The following is a 14,012-nucleotide window of genomic DNA, read 5'->3' on the forward strand; positions in this document are numbered from 1 at the left end:
CAGTGTCACTGGCCCTCACATGTGGGATCCGAACCGGGGCCCTCTGGCGTCCCAAGCCAGTTCTTAACCATCGCGCCACTCGGCCGGCCCACAATGCCTGTTCTCTTAAGTGCTGATTGTCCGCCCAAGAGGACTGAGAGCCTCTTCACCTAAAACAATTTGCATTGATCATTGTGGTTGCAATTTTTCCATTTCTACATTAAAGGGGGCAGAGTGAGGATGATTTATCAGGCACCATCCAGAGGGCTTCCTTTGGGGTGGTTGTTTCTTGATGGGAGCAACCACGGATCAGGGACTGACCTCTGTATAAGGGACTCAATTTCAGAGTTCATTTGCGTATAGTCAACTTATTCATTTATCTTGGCAGTAACCAGAATGCCTGTGGAGACATCATCTGGCTCAGGGACTTTTGAAGTCTTTGCTCATGGCTCACAGTAAGAAGTTCATTTTATAAAGGATCCCAGAAGACACATACACACACACACACACACACACACACACACACACACACACACACACGCTCGCACCTCTGAAACAAACCTTTCATAAAACAAGTCTTAAAACTAACTGTTTGGGGGCGGCCAGGTAGCTCAGTTGGTTAGAGTGTGAGCTCTTAGCACCAAGGTTGCTGGTTCGATTCCCACGTGGGCCAGTGAGCTGTGCCCTCCACAACTAGATTGAAGACAGTGACTTGAGCTGAGCTGCGGCTGAGCTGCCGGTGGGCAGCCAGATGGCTCAGTTGGTTAGAGCGCATGCTCTTAACAACAAAGTTGCCGGTTTGACTCCTGCATGGGATGGTGGGCTGCGGCCCCCCGCCCCTGCCCCCTCAACTAGACTGAAAATGGCAACTGGACTTGAAGCTGAGCCGCACCCACCACAACTAAGATTGAAGGACAACTTGACTTGGAGCTGATGGGTCTTGGGAAAAACACACTGTTCCCCAATAAAAAGTTAAAAAAAATAATAATAAAAAGTAAAAAAAATAAATTTAAAAACTGTGAGGCTCGCTCTTGGATGATTTTTCCTCCTTTCTATTTTACTTCATGTTTGAAAATGCTGCTTGCATCCATCTAAATGGGTTTCAATCCCTCCCCACTGGCCTTGAGTGGCAGCTTGAAAAATGCTGACCTAGGGGATTTCTTCTTGCCATCCAGGAATCTCGAAAGGCCACTAAATGCATCATCAGAAAGTCCCTTGTTATACCTGGAATCAGAGTTGAGAGTGTCTATGCGTTTTGAAGGCCAAGTTCAGCAAGGCTGCCACTGATCTGCATGGGTTACCTCTGCTCCACCCTGGGTCTCACTTCTCCAGGGATCGTAATGCTCGCGTTTGCCGAAGAGTGATAATTGTCCTCGTGCGCTGAGTGCTTATTGCGTGCTAAGTGATGGAGAGTAAAAATAAATAAATAAAAGTGGTCTAATCATATGGTAGAAATGATTAGACAGATGTAAGGCAGAGAAAGCAACCCTCTGCCAAAGGTTCTGCCCAGAGACGAGAATAATGGAAACAGAGTTGTTTTAACACCTGCTGGCATCAGTGGGAGGTGGAAGGGAGAACATCTGCCACTGACATCATTGTGGTCACAGAGCATGACACAGTTTGCACACCCTTGGAAGAAAAACAGCAGTAGGGTTTTTACGAGGGAGGGCTGCTCAGGTTCAAAATTTGGGGGCTCGGAACACCAAATCTCCCCCGTGTTACCATCACAGGGTAAGGAGAAAAAGCAGACACACAGATCTCAGAGGGTCCCAGGTGGGATACTGTGGCAGGAACCTCCACAGCAGGAAGAGAGAGAGCTGAGGAAAGAGAGGCTTTTTTTGTTTTGTTTTGCATTTGAGAACTCCAGGCAGGAAGTGGCTGCCCATTTCCATCTGCCTTTGATCAAGTTCATGTAGACAGTAAATCACATAGTTGCTCATTCATGTTGCTTCACTGGTCAACGTCAGTGTGTGGAAGAAAACTTGGGCTGGGTAGAGACAGATACTTTCTCTCTCCTGATGCCCAGGGATGGGGCAACCAAGGCAGCCAGTTGTCTTCTAGCCAAGAAGGGTTAGGGATTAGAACCAAGGATCAACACCAAATACTTTATTTGTGTTTACTGAGATCAAGTAAATAACAACTAAGTAAAGATGTAAAACATTTTCAAGCCCCAGGAGGCTCTCTCCTCCCTCTTCCATTTAACCTCCACCAAAGGTACCCATAACTCTGACCGTCGTCAGCATCGAATAATTTTGCCTGTTTTTCAATTGCATAAGTGGTCTCATACCATATATATTGTTCTCTGTGTGTGTCTGGCTTCTGTAACTCAATGGCGTGTTTATAGGATTTATCTGTGTTGCTGCTTGCCACAGTGGTTTGTACTTTTTCATTGCTGTGTAGTATTTCACTGAGTGACAGTGCAGCATTTTATCCATTCGATAGTTGATGGATAGCTGGGTTGTTTCTGTTTGGCTATGAATAATGCTGCTGTGAACATTTGTGTACAGGTTTTCTTAGGTATACATACTTACTCATTTATACATAAATACTAATTTCTGTAGGATATATATATGTATATAGATATGTATATATATACTTATATACATATATGTGTATATACAAAGGGTGCCAAAAAATGTATATGCATATTAAGAGAGGAAAAAACTATTAAAATTGTAATCCTCAATATATACTGATAACCGAAAGATGAATCCAAGTCACGTTTGACTTTTGCAATGACAAGAGGTGCTCAAAATGGTTACCATCAGGGTCCAGACACTTCTGATTATGGCGAACTACTGCTTGAGCAAGGTTGACCAAAGTGTCCACTTGAATACATTTTTTTGGCATCCCCAATGTGCGCACGCACGCGCGCGCGCGCGTGTGTGTGTATGTGTGTGTGTGTGTGATCTTGGAGAAAAATTCCTTGGTCATGTGTTAAACATACGTTTGGCATTAGAGGATACTGCCAAACAATTTTCCAAAATTGTCGCGCCAATTTACACTCACGCCAACGTGTATAAGAGCTCAATTTGCCCCACATCCTCATCACCATTTGGTTTTGTTTGTGTTTTTTATTTTAGCCATTCTAACATAGAATACTGTTCTATGCATCATTATATGTTATATTATGTGGATGATCTCAAATCCTCTTGACAAGCCTATTATTGTTCCCACTTCCTGAATAAAGAACCAGAGGCCTTGGGAGGTCAAGCCACTTGCCTAAGTTCCCTTGGCCAGTGTATAGCAAAGCTGGGATTCAAACTGTACACCTAACGTCCTGGGTTCCTGGTCCCTGTTGCATATGCTGGACCATGTCTCACTTGGTCACCTACCTGGTCAGTGTTTAGGGACACAGTCCCCATGGACTTCACCCTCATGTGTGATTGTATTATTTCATCAAATATCACCTCTAAGTCTGGGTGTGCACCCTCACTCAATCCTACACTTCCCTGTGTTGTTAGAACTTGTTCTTTTGCATTATTCAAAGTATAAATTGTAGCTGAACCATACAGATTTTTTTTTTAATAGATAGCAAGTTATTTGAACCAGTGACCAAAGATTTCATTCTCCTCAATCAGGGAAAGATTTCCAAAGCTGCAATGGACAGACTCTAGGGGGCTCCTGGGATCCCACCTCCTGGTGTTCACTCCCCTGGGGCGTGGGTAGGACCTGTGATTGGCTTTTAACCAGTACAATATGCAAAGGGAACGGGTTGCATAAGATTAGAATGCCTGTCTTTGATGAAGTAAGTGGCCATGTTGGGGAGGCCCGTGAGGCTAGGATCTGAGTGCAGCTCCAGGAGCTGAAGACAACCTTTGGCCAACAGTCAGCAAGAATCTGAGGTTCCGACTCCAATAGGCCGTGAGGAACTAAATATTGGCATCACCCACGTAACCCCTCCCCAGTCGAGCCTCAGCTGGGACTGTGGCCCCGGCTGACACTTGACCACAGCCCTATTAGACCCTGAACAGGGGACCCCATGAAGCCATACTCAGACTCTCAACCCATGGGAGCTGTGAGATGTTAAATGTGTGTTGTTTGAAGCTGCTAAATTTGTGGTCATATTGCTTATAGTATAACAATATCAAATACAAAGGCCTTGTCTCTGCATGGAGATGCAGAATGCAACCAAGAAATGTGATTTGATCAGTCAACAGATCTTGCCCCATTTAAGTCCTGGTCATCGACCAGCACGCCATTTCTAGATGGGAGAAAACTCCCGGTGGAGCTTCTTGAGTCCGATAACTCATGGCCAGCAGATGAAGGCTTTTAGAGCCAAGCATCCCATGATATCTGGACTATGATCCCATAGTCTTGGGAAACCACGTTCTGTCTTGTGCATTTGCTAGGTTATAAGTGTGATCAGAATAGTCCTAAAGACTCCCAAGTGGGCTGTAAGTTGTGGCAACATTTCTTGAGCAAGTGTTCAGCTGAAAGGCTTTCTTAATCATGTACTGGGTATCCGCATGGGTGGAAGCTGGACTGATGAAACAACAAAATGGGGGTGCATAGAGGAAAGGTCAGATGCCTTCAAATCCAGCCCTGGCACCCAGATTCTGCGGTGACCCTGCACAACCTTTGTCCTTGGCTGATTAGCCCAACAAGTTACCGTTTGCATGTGGCATCTATTTGCATAGTACATACCGGTGCCTGGCACTTCCGAGGAAGCAAAACAGACATTTCTTTTCAAGGCCTCAAGGGTGGAAACACTTTGGCCTGGTGTTGCTTCTCATTCTTGTTTGTTTAGAAAAATTAAACCTGGATGGACAGAGCTAACATTTGTTTGCTTCCTGTCATTCCTATTTAAGGCAGTTTATAAGGAAAGGCCTCCAGAAAAATCCAGACACACCTCCCCTTCACCCCGCCGGCCCTGCACCTCCACCCCCATATATACCTTTTTCTGAACTAGGTTAAAGGGAGGGGACGGTCATCCTCCAGGGGGCGGCCAGAGCTATTGTTCGCAAGGCCAGTGGGACCATGTCATGTTCCTGCTTAATGTCATCCATGCCTCCCCATTGCTCTAGGACAAAAGCCCAGCTTTTATTATTATTATTATTTTTAATTATTTTTTATTGGGGAATTNCTGACAATAGTATAACAGAAGCATGGAAGAGGGAAGGGCTAGTTTGGATTGAAAGGTAGGGAGATGATACTTATACGAGAGGTGACCCTTTAACTGGGTGCTGTAGGGTGAGTAGGAGTTGGTTAGATGGAGATGTGTAGGAAGGACATTCCAGGTAGGGACACAATAAGAGGAAGGGCAGAGAGGGATAAAAATGCATGACATGCTCTGAGAGTACGTAAGGGGAAGAAAAGAGAGGGGGTGCTGTGGACCAACAAAACATGAGGTTGGGACGAGATTATGAAAGGTGCTAATACCTGCTAAGGATTTGGGATTTTGTTCCTTGATTGATGGGAAGCCATCGGCAATTTTTAAGCAAGAGTTTAAGACTAGTGTGTTTGTGATTTTCTAGAAAGATTGTTTTGGTGGCTGTACCAGAGGGGAAGGAATGGGGGCAGTGCAACTATGCTGCTGCTGTCATCTGTCACGAAAGATGCTACCAGAGTAATGGGGCAAAGCAGAAAGGAGAGGGAGGCCGGATCCCTGAGACCCTGAGACCCTGAGCAGTGGAAACAACAGGGCAGAGATACAACTAGCGATGAGGGAAGAGAAAGGGAGAGCACGCAATGATGAGGTCATAGCTTCAAGCTGGGATTGTGCCAGTCCTCTAGGACAAGGAGCAAGTTCACTCTTGGATGCTTAGTATATTTTATTTGTGCATCTATGTAAGGAAGTTATAGTCATGGCTGAGTTTGTGTTGTCCCATTAATTATAAAAGCTTCCAGGGGGAAAAAAAAAACCCCAAAGAGAACAAAGTTGATCTGAAAAGCATTCTCGTCTAAAGGAAGCTGCATGCAAATGGAAAAACCCTGACATGTAATTGATTTCAGTGATCGTGATGACACAGTGTTTTCATTCAGGCTGTGCAGTGGGGCTTTGAAATGCTGGGAAATTGACAGACAGGCCCTTGTTAGGGAGAAATAAAAAATGGTTCCAAGTTACAGGGTTGAATATTTTTATTTTTACTTTTCATAGGAAAAAGAAGTACCCCATCATTTACAATCGTCTGAATGGCAGTTAACATTATTTTCTTCCTTTTGTAGATATAATCTAAAGTTTTCCAGATAATAAAAAGCAGTTGGAGAAGAGTGGATGACACGTTTCAAAATACTAATATCTGACACATCTTGTTTTATAGATTTACCTTGGCAACCATGAGAACTTCTTTTATGATTATATAAAGTCAAAATGAAAATGAAAGGTCTTTTTTTAAAAGCAAAAGCAAAATGAAACAATGAACCTAACTGTGTGTTGACTTGGTGGCTTAACCACACACAAGTGACTTTAAAACTCAGTAGGTTAGAGGGAAGTACCTCAAAGACAAAAAAGAACTAAAACACAGCAAACAAACAAAAACCAGAAAAACTTAAACATTCTCATTAGTCATACTATTAGTAATAATACCATTAGTATTTTTATTTCAAAACTATTTTATATACATTCTTATATTAATATTATGTATAAAGTAAATCTATTCTTTTTTTTTTTTAAAGATTTTATTGGGGAATTGGGGAAGGGGAACATTGTGTTTTTCCAGGACCCATCAGCTCCAAGTCAAATTGTTGTCCTTCAATCTTAGTTGCAGANTTTTGTTCTTCAGTCTAGTTGTGGAGGACGTTGCTTCACTGGCCCAAGTTGGCACCATCATTGAAAAGCCCAGCTTTTAATGTGGGCTCCCTGTGAGGCCTGGCTTCTGCCCCATCTCAGGCCTCATTTCACACCCTGGGCCCTTATTCTCCATCCATGTTCCTGCTCAGCGCTTTTTCCCAGGCTGTACCCTCCAACAGGAAGCCATTTTCCTTCCCCTTCCTGCTCATCCTTCAGTTCTCAGCTTAAATGTCACCTTGTCAGAGAGGTCCTGTTGGATCCATACCTCATTAGGTGGTCCCCTGTTATAAGCGCTCTCAGAAGTCTACAGCCTTTTGGCACATAGCACAATTTTAATTCAATGATCAACTGACTGCCATTGAAGGTCCCCTGTTAGGTTGTTATTCTGTGAAGGTAGGGAGTGTCCATCTGGCTCCCACTGTCATCCCAGTGCCTAGCACCCAGTAGGTCCACTATAATTATTTGCTAAATAAATGATTGGTGGAATGAAGGAACCTGTGAATGAGTGAATGAATGAATGGAGATCAACGTAATTTTTTAATCTGAGGCTGTACTTGGCCCCCTGGAGAGACAAGAAGGAGAGCCTTCCTCATCATTCTATTGTATAATTGTTACTTTAGTTTGGGGGTTTACGGAGGCTGGATTATGATTGTGTCCTGGGGACTGACGTCTGCTCTCAGAGAGGTCAGGTTCGGTGACGCTGACAGACTCATGCATGTCGTGAGGCTGACATGGCAGGGGGGTGACATGGTGTGGTCACCATGACTGGAAGGAGACCTTTAGGACTGAAGTGGTTCCAATCCCCTATTGAGTCTTAAATGCTTCCGAATTGTCCTCCAGGATGTGATTCTCTGATGAAGAGCATTCTAGACTTGAGAGTGGCCAGGATTCCAGGACTTTTTGTGGTCTCCGGCCAAATTCCATGCTCAGTTATTTCCAGAAACAATTATGTATAGCGGGGGAGGGGCAAGGGATGGGGGGTGGGGCCCTGGGAGTGTGTAAGGGTGTCCGCCAGTCTAGGCACAGAGTCTATCAGGCCTGACTGCACCGATGCAGATGTCACTCATTCAAGTCCGAGGAGCCCCTGCTGTGTGCCTTATTATCTCATTTAATTCTCAGAATAATCTTTGCAATTGTTCATTGCCCTCAGTTACTGAGGAGACAACTGAGATTAGTTTAAGTTGCTTAGTCTAAGATCATACAGGTAATGTCTCAAATGAGATTCAAATTGAGCCTACATGAACGTCCATTTTCTTTCCTCTCAACTATATCACAGCCCCGAAATCACTCTAGCCCCGTGAAGTCAGCAATTCCTGGGGTTGAAACAGCTGCTGCCCCTGACACATCACATGCGCACACACACGAACAATCCTGGTGAATGAAATGCTTGTAAGAAAGGAAAAGCCTACTGTTTTATAATCAAGCATATGGTTTAAAGTTCAGACATTTCTGGGAAAGTTGACCTACCAACAAATTCACACTAAGGTGTAAATGACTGATAGGGGATCTTTGCATGAGAGCCACTTTTGATGAATGAGGAGGGCATGGGGAAGAGAGGGACATTTGTGCCTGAAAGGATAAAAGGACAAGGGGAGAGGAACAGAAAAGGGGCAAGGAAAGAGAAAAGGGCTTAGGACATGGAGGGAGCCCCAGAGGAGCATCTTTTCCAGTTTTGCATTATCGCCTGGGGTAGCATTTGAGCAGAGGCTTGAATGGTGAGCGTCCAGGCAAGGATCCTGAATGACAGTGTTCCAAGCCAAGGGACCAGGGGTGGGGAGTCTCCAAAGCTCCAAAGTTAGAATTGACTTAGCCAGTATCACGCGGGCTCAGTGAGTGGGCTTGGTGAGTAGCAGGAGGCGAGTTGGAAAGAGCATTTTCATGGGATCTTCCAGCTTCTATCACACACTTGAAAGTGTACTATGCTAACTTGTTTCACCCAGCAGCCCCATGACTCAAAGTACAGCGACCTTTAGAAGATAGGGATGAGGGGAGCAAACTCTGGGCTCAGACTGCCTGGGTTCAAATCCTAATAATTTAGTTACTGTACTTGTGTTGCAAGTGACTTGACATTTTCCTCAGGTTTAAAATGAAGCCAACCATCTCTGTCACAGGCATTGGGGGAAGATTTAATGAGATAGCCACACAAAGTATTTAACATGAGAGTTGGCACACAGTAAGCACTTAAAACATGATATATATTATATTTCCATTTCATACAGCCAAAATGACTTATCTGGAAGAGCCTTTCAGTGTAACTATAATATAAATGTCCTGGGATTGATAGTCTTTTTTTTTTTTNAAAAAAAAGCAAAAACTTGAGATTCTTTATCACTCATTCTCATGGGACCTCAGTGCTGATACTCATCTTATCTTTGCTCTTCTTCCTCTCCCTACAGCTTCTAACATCTCCTTGGTAATTCCACATCCTACATTAATGTTCTGTACTCTGCAAAAAACAAACAAATACAGCAACAAAAATAAAAACAGCCACCATCTGTCCCTCCATTTAATCCCAGTCCCAGCCCAAGGAACTCATGGAAGTATCTGCCTGAGAAAACCAAAGATCTTCTGAGAGGGTAATTCAACTGTTGAGAAACTGTACTTTCTTCATATTGTTAATCTCCTGTGTTCTAGAAATATACAAAGTATGCTCTTGTGCTGTCCTGTCATCTTTGCAGCCACCCCCACGAAAAAGAGGACAAATCTTACCTCCTTAAGTGAAACCTGAGCTATGCTAAGCTCCAAGTTCTTCCTTGGGGGAGTTTGGAGGCGAGAAATCGCACTGTCTGAACGTGATAGACTTACCTTCTGAGGGATGTATGAATAAGGATCAAGTGGTGATGCTTTTAAACTCTATTTCTCTAAAACCTCAGCTAGTGAAAAAAAACATGACTTGCATTCCAGAACCTGATATCAGAGTTCCAAAAATGTTATTTGTGTATATAAATCTATAGACATAATTATTGCTATATTTCTGATGAAATCCTGATACATTGATGATCAGCCTGCTAAGGAAGCTCCACTGTACTTTTTTTCTTACTAGTGGCTGGAGAGAAGATGAAAATAGTCTTGACAAAAATCAGAAATCACTATATATAGCCGAAATAAATGTTACAGCAGGATGAGATGTAGAAAGCATGTTGTTTTATAGCCAAGGACCATTATGACTTTCTGGAAAAGAATCACAAAGAGCCAAAATTCTTGCTTGGAAAGTCGTGGCATGCATTTACAGGGTTAAACTGTAATGACAAGGATCGGTAAGCATTCTGGGTAATTAATACAGGAGTTGTAGAGCCACAACGGCAAACTAGGAAATCATTGTTCCTCCCACCCAGCTCCCCTGCTCTGTTCCCTGAAAGATCTTCCCCGGCTGATTTTCACAACTATTTAAAACTGTCTCAGAATTCAAACTCTTTGAAATTAGACAAGCTCCTCCAGTTCAGACACAGCCATGTTTATCCTTTAAATGGTTCATGAACAAAGACGTTTCTATTCATTCTCTCTGTGTGCTGGGCATTGTGATAGACGCCGAGGGAATAAAGGTGGGTAGGATACAGGCACTCATCATATTACAAGAAGTGGATATATAGTTTTCTTGTCAGGTCTTTGTCTGGCTTTGGCATCTGGGTCACGCTGGCCTCACAGAATAAATTAGAAAGTGTTCCCTCTNCACGGTAGCCCATGGCAACCCACTGCAGCAGGGGCTGCAGCCTATGCCGTCGCCTGGACTCACAGCAGCCCAGCTCCAGGTTGAGCTGTTGTTCACCATCTTAGCTGTAGAGGGCGCAGTGTCACTGGCCCTCATGTGGGATCTGAACCCGGGCCCTGCTGCTCAGAGCTGGTGTCCCCAGTCAGCTCTTAACGAACGTGCCACTCGGCTGGCCCCCCAGTTTCCTTTTTAAAAATTTATCTTTACAATAATAGTGTTATGTGAATGCTAACTTCAGATTTTAGCAGCCCTTGGACTTAAATGTTTGTGGTTCTGTAAATTCTTGCCAAAGAGCAGATATGTAGGATACAGAACGTTTAGATTTTGTTGCTTGAACTTTGGAAAATGTCCCATCTTGTGGTGTCAGACTGCACTTAGCTGGGGAGGACCAAGCAAGAGCCAAAGCCAAGTAATTGCTTATCACCATCATCACCATCACCATCATCACCCCACTTATGGAGCACTTACTATGCGTGTGCCAGGCACTGGACCAACCATTGCAGATCATCACGGCCTTTGGTCCTCACAGATATTCTATGCCATGTGTGCTCGTATTTCCCCCATCTTGCAAATGAGGAAACCAAGGCTCAGAAAGGTTAAGTAAGTTACCCCAAGGTCCACAGATAGTGTGTGCAGAACCAGTGTACAAAATCAGGCAGGCTAACTCCAGAGTCCGAATCCCTAACCATTGTACTATCCTGCTTGGCAAAAGGAGCGGAAGTGACAAGGTGGATAGATGTATATTGCTGAGCATGTGCACAACGCCAAGGCTGTTTGTTTCTAAGTAATGTTCAGATCCNCTGTTGTTCAGCATCTTAGCTGTGGAGGGCAGTGTCACTGGCCCTCCTATGTGGGATCCGAACCGGGGCCCTCTGGCATCCCAAGCCAGCTCTTAACCATCGCGCCACTCGGCCGGCCCTTGATAGTGTCTTGACATGAGTGATTTCTTTTTAGTGCCTGCCACATTGATGGTACTCTGTAAATATTTGTCGAATAAGTAAGAGCATGAACTAACGTGGCATGGATCAGGCAGAAATAGAAGGCAGAACATAAAAGGGTGGGCAGGAGAGTTTGAAGATAATTTGCTAGGTGATGGGGAGCTATTGAAGGTTCTTGAGCAGGAGCAGGGAAGTGTCGATGGATACAAAGAGGGAGGATTTGAAAGCAGGATGAACAGTTGGCAAGCTGTGGGCGCCTTCTGGATGAGGAATCAGAGAGACTTGTTCTGGAGGTTCCAGCTTGGAGAGAAGGAAGGCTTTCCTTTCATACTAACGGCCGCCTTGGAGGCATACAAAGCACTCTGGGCAACTCCCCTCCATCTTGGCACATTTAGTGCACATCTACATGGGATGTGCTATTCTGCCTGCTGCAGCCACCTTCGTGCAGGCCTCCTGGATTGTTACCCTGGACCCCTCTAGGGTATCCCCTCAGTCGCCTGTCCTGTATCTCCGGCCAGCAATCTTGCAAAAAGGCACATCTGACGTCATCACTCTTCTCTTTGAAACCAGCAGCTGGTTTCCCCCTGCCCCCAAGATAGCTTCAATTTCCCTCTGTGGTTCCCCAACCTACATAACCTCATCCCGCTGGCCTCTAACCTGTCTCTCCCTCTTCTCCTTTCTTTTTGGGCGGCCCATTTGGGCTCAGCTGATCTGACACCTCTCTAATCTGGATTTCCTCCACATGATGCCTGCCTGAACCATCTCAAGGCCCGAACTAAAGGTTCCAGGGCGACGTAAAGCAGGATTTCTCAGACTTTATTTATTTATTTATTTATTTTTTGTTCAGCTGAGCCATCCTGCTACCTGTTGGCAGCTCAGCGGCTGCTCAGCTCGGGCTGGACTCGAACTGCTGTTGCTCAGAGCTCACACTCTTGAGCGAGCTCTTAACCAACTGAGCCACTCGACCGGCCCTTCTCAGACTTTAATGTGCTGGGAAATCGCTTGGGTATCTTGTTACAGTGCACATCCTACTTCTGTAGGTTGAGAGGGGGGCCCTAAGATTCCAGTGTTTCAGAAGAGGCACTGCACTTAAGCAGTTTGCAGAATCTCAGTCTCCACCCCAGAACCCCAAATTTGAATCTGCACATTGGCAATTTTCGTACATAAGTGTCTGAGAGTGCTGGTTTAGAGCATCTCTTCGGGGCATGCGACCATCTTCCTGGTGCCTCTCAGGGGCCTCTTGGATCAGGGTTACGTCTGACACGGTCCAGGCACCTTGATTTTGTGACTGAGACTGGCCTGTTGGAATCTGTACCCATGAACTCTTGACAGAATGAGTCCAGTTTGGGAGCTATTACTCTCCACCCAGGAGAAAAGAAACAGAACCGGCTGAGATGGAACAAGAGTTGGGCGCTGAGGGGTAGGTTCACTGAATACCTAAGCCACTGGTCTACACGGCATGCCGCAAATGACTTGCGCCTGTAAGGTGGGACATGGGAGATCTATAGGACTTTTCTTAGCAGACTGGGAGCTGTGGTGGCCTTTCTTGGGTTGGTCTTGATGTAATTCCCGAGCTGAGTGGCACATGCCCTTTCAGACAGGGAAGACCACCCGGTTAAGGGTAACTTGGCAACACAGAAAAGTAGTCGCCTTTTGTGACTTATATATCCAGAGGTCATCTTCTCACCCCTTGAGAAGGAGACAAGATGAGCTTTCTAGTCCCATGGAAAAGCCAAGGCCTGCCCTGGGTGTCTGGGCATTTGGGGGAGTCTACTTTCCCAGTGTCCTTGCTGGCCCTGATACCTGCCTCTGAGTTCTTGTTCTCTAAGTCTTACAGCTGTTCCTTTATCACTGGTGCAGATTCCAGGGTGGGTCCTGGCTCCCTACCTCCCCTGCAACCGCCATCAAAGCACCCACAAATACAAGCCATGATGTTGTAAGGGTCACCAGAAAGCAGTGACATTTGTGGGCAGATCAGCAAACTTAAAATGGCACAGAAGACTGAAGAACAGACTTCCTATTCTTAAAAGTTTCCCGGACTGCCCAACCTCTGTCTGGGGTTTTTCACTGGCTACCTGTTCCATGGGGTGCCTGGCCTCGGGCCATCTCACTGCTGTCTCTCTTACTTCTTCCTTCAAGTTCTCCTCTATCAGACAAAGGGATTTCACTCCCTCCATTCCCAGGCCTAAAGCTCCCAGGCCCACCTTTGCATACATAGCCCAGGCATCATGGTTCTTAGCTGCTAGAGAGCTTTCTAGGCCATTAGCGGTGACAAGGACCAGCAGGGACCTGGGGTTAGGGCTCATCCTTTATCAGGATGCACCCTCTTTAGTGGGCACTTGTGGTTTTCAATACATTTTTTTTTTCTCTCTTTAGGTTATCTTCCAATAGAAGGCCGAACGTTTGAGGCAAACCATCTACAACCTTTTATGTCATTCCTTCTTTCATTCACTCTTCATTCAATACCGTTATTGAGCAAGGTCAGCATGCTGAGCACAGATGCTGGAGGAATAAAAACCAATGTCTTGTTTCTAGAAACCTGCCAATGGGTTGCTCACTTCACCTGTGGCTGCAGTGAGGGTGAGAATTATTCATACCCTAGGTATCGCCTAATACAGTAAAAACAGAAACTCCCAGGTTGTCACTGAGGGGT

This window comes from Hipposideros armiger, unplaced genomic scaffold (assembly GCF_001890085.2).
Source record: "Hipposideros armiger isolate ML-2016 unplaced genomic scaffold, ASM189008v1 scaffold_411, whole genome shotgun sequence".
Classification (NCBI taxonomy): domain Eukaryota; kingdom Metazoa; phylum Chordata; class Mammalia; order Chiroptera; family Hipposideridae; genus Hipposideros; species Hipposideros armiger.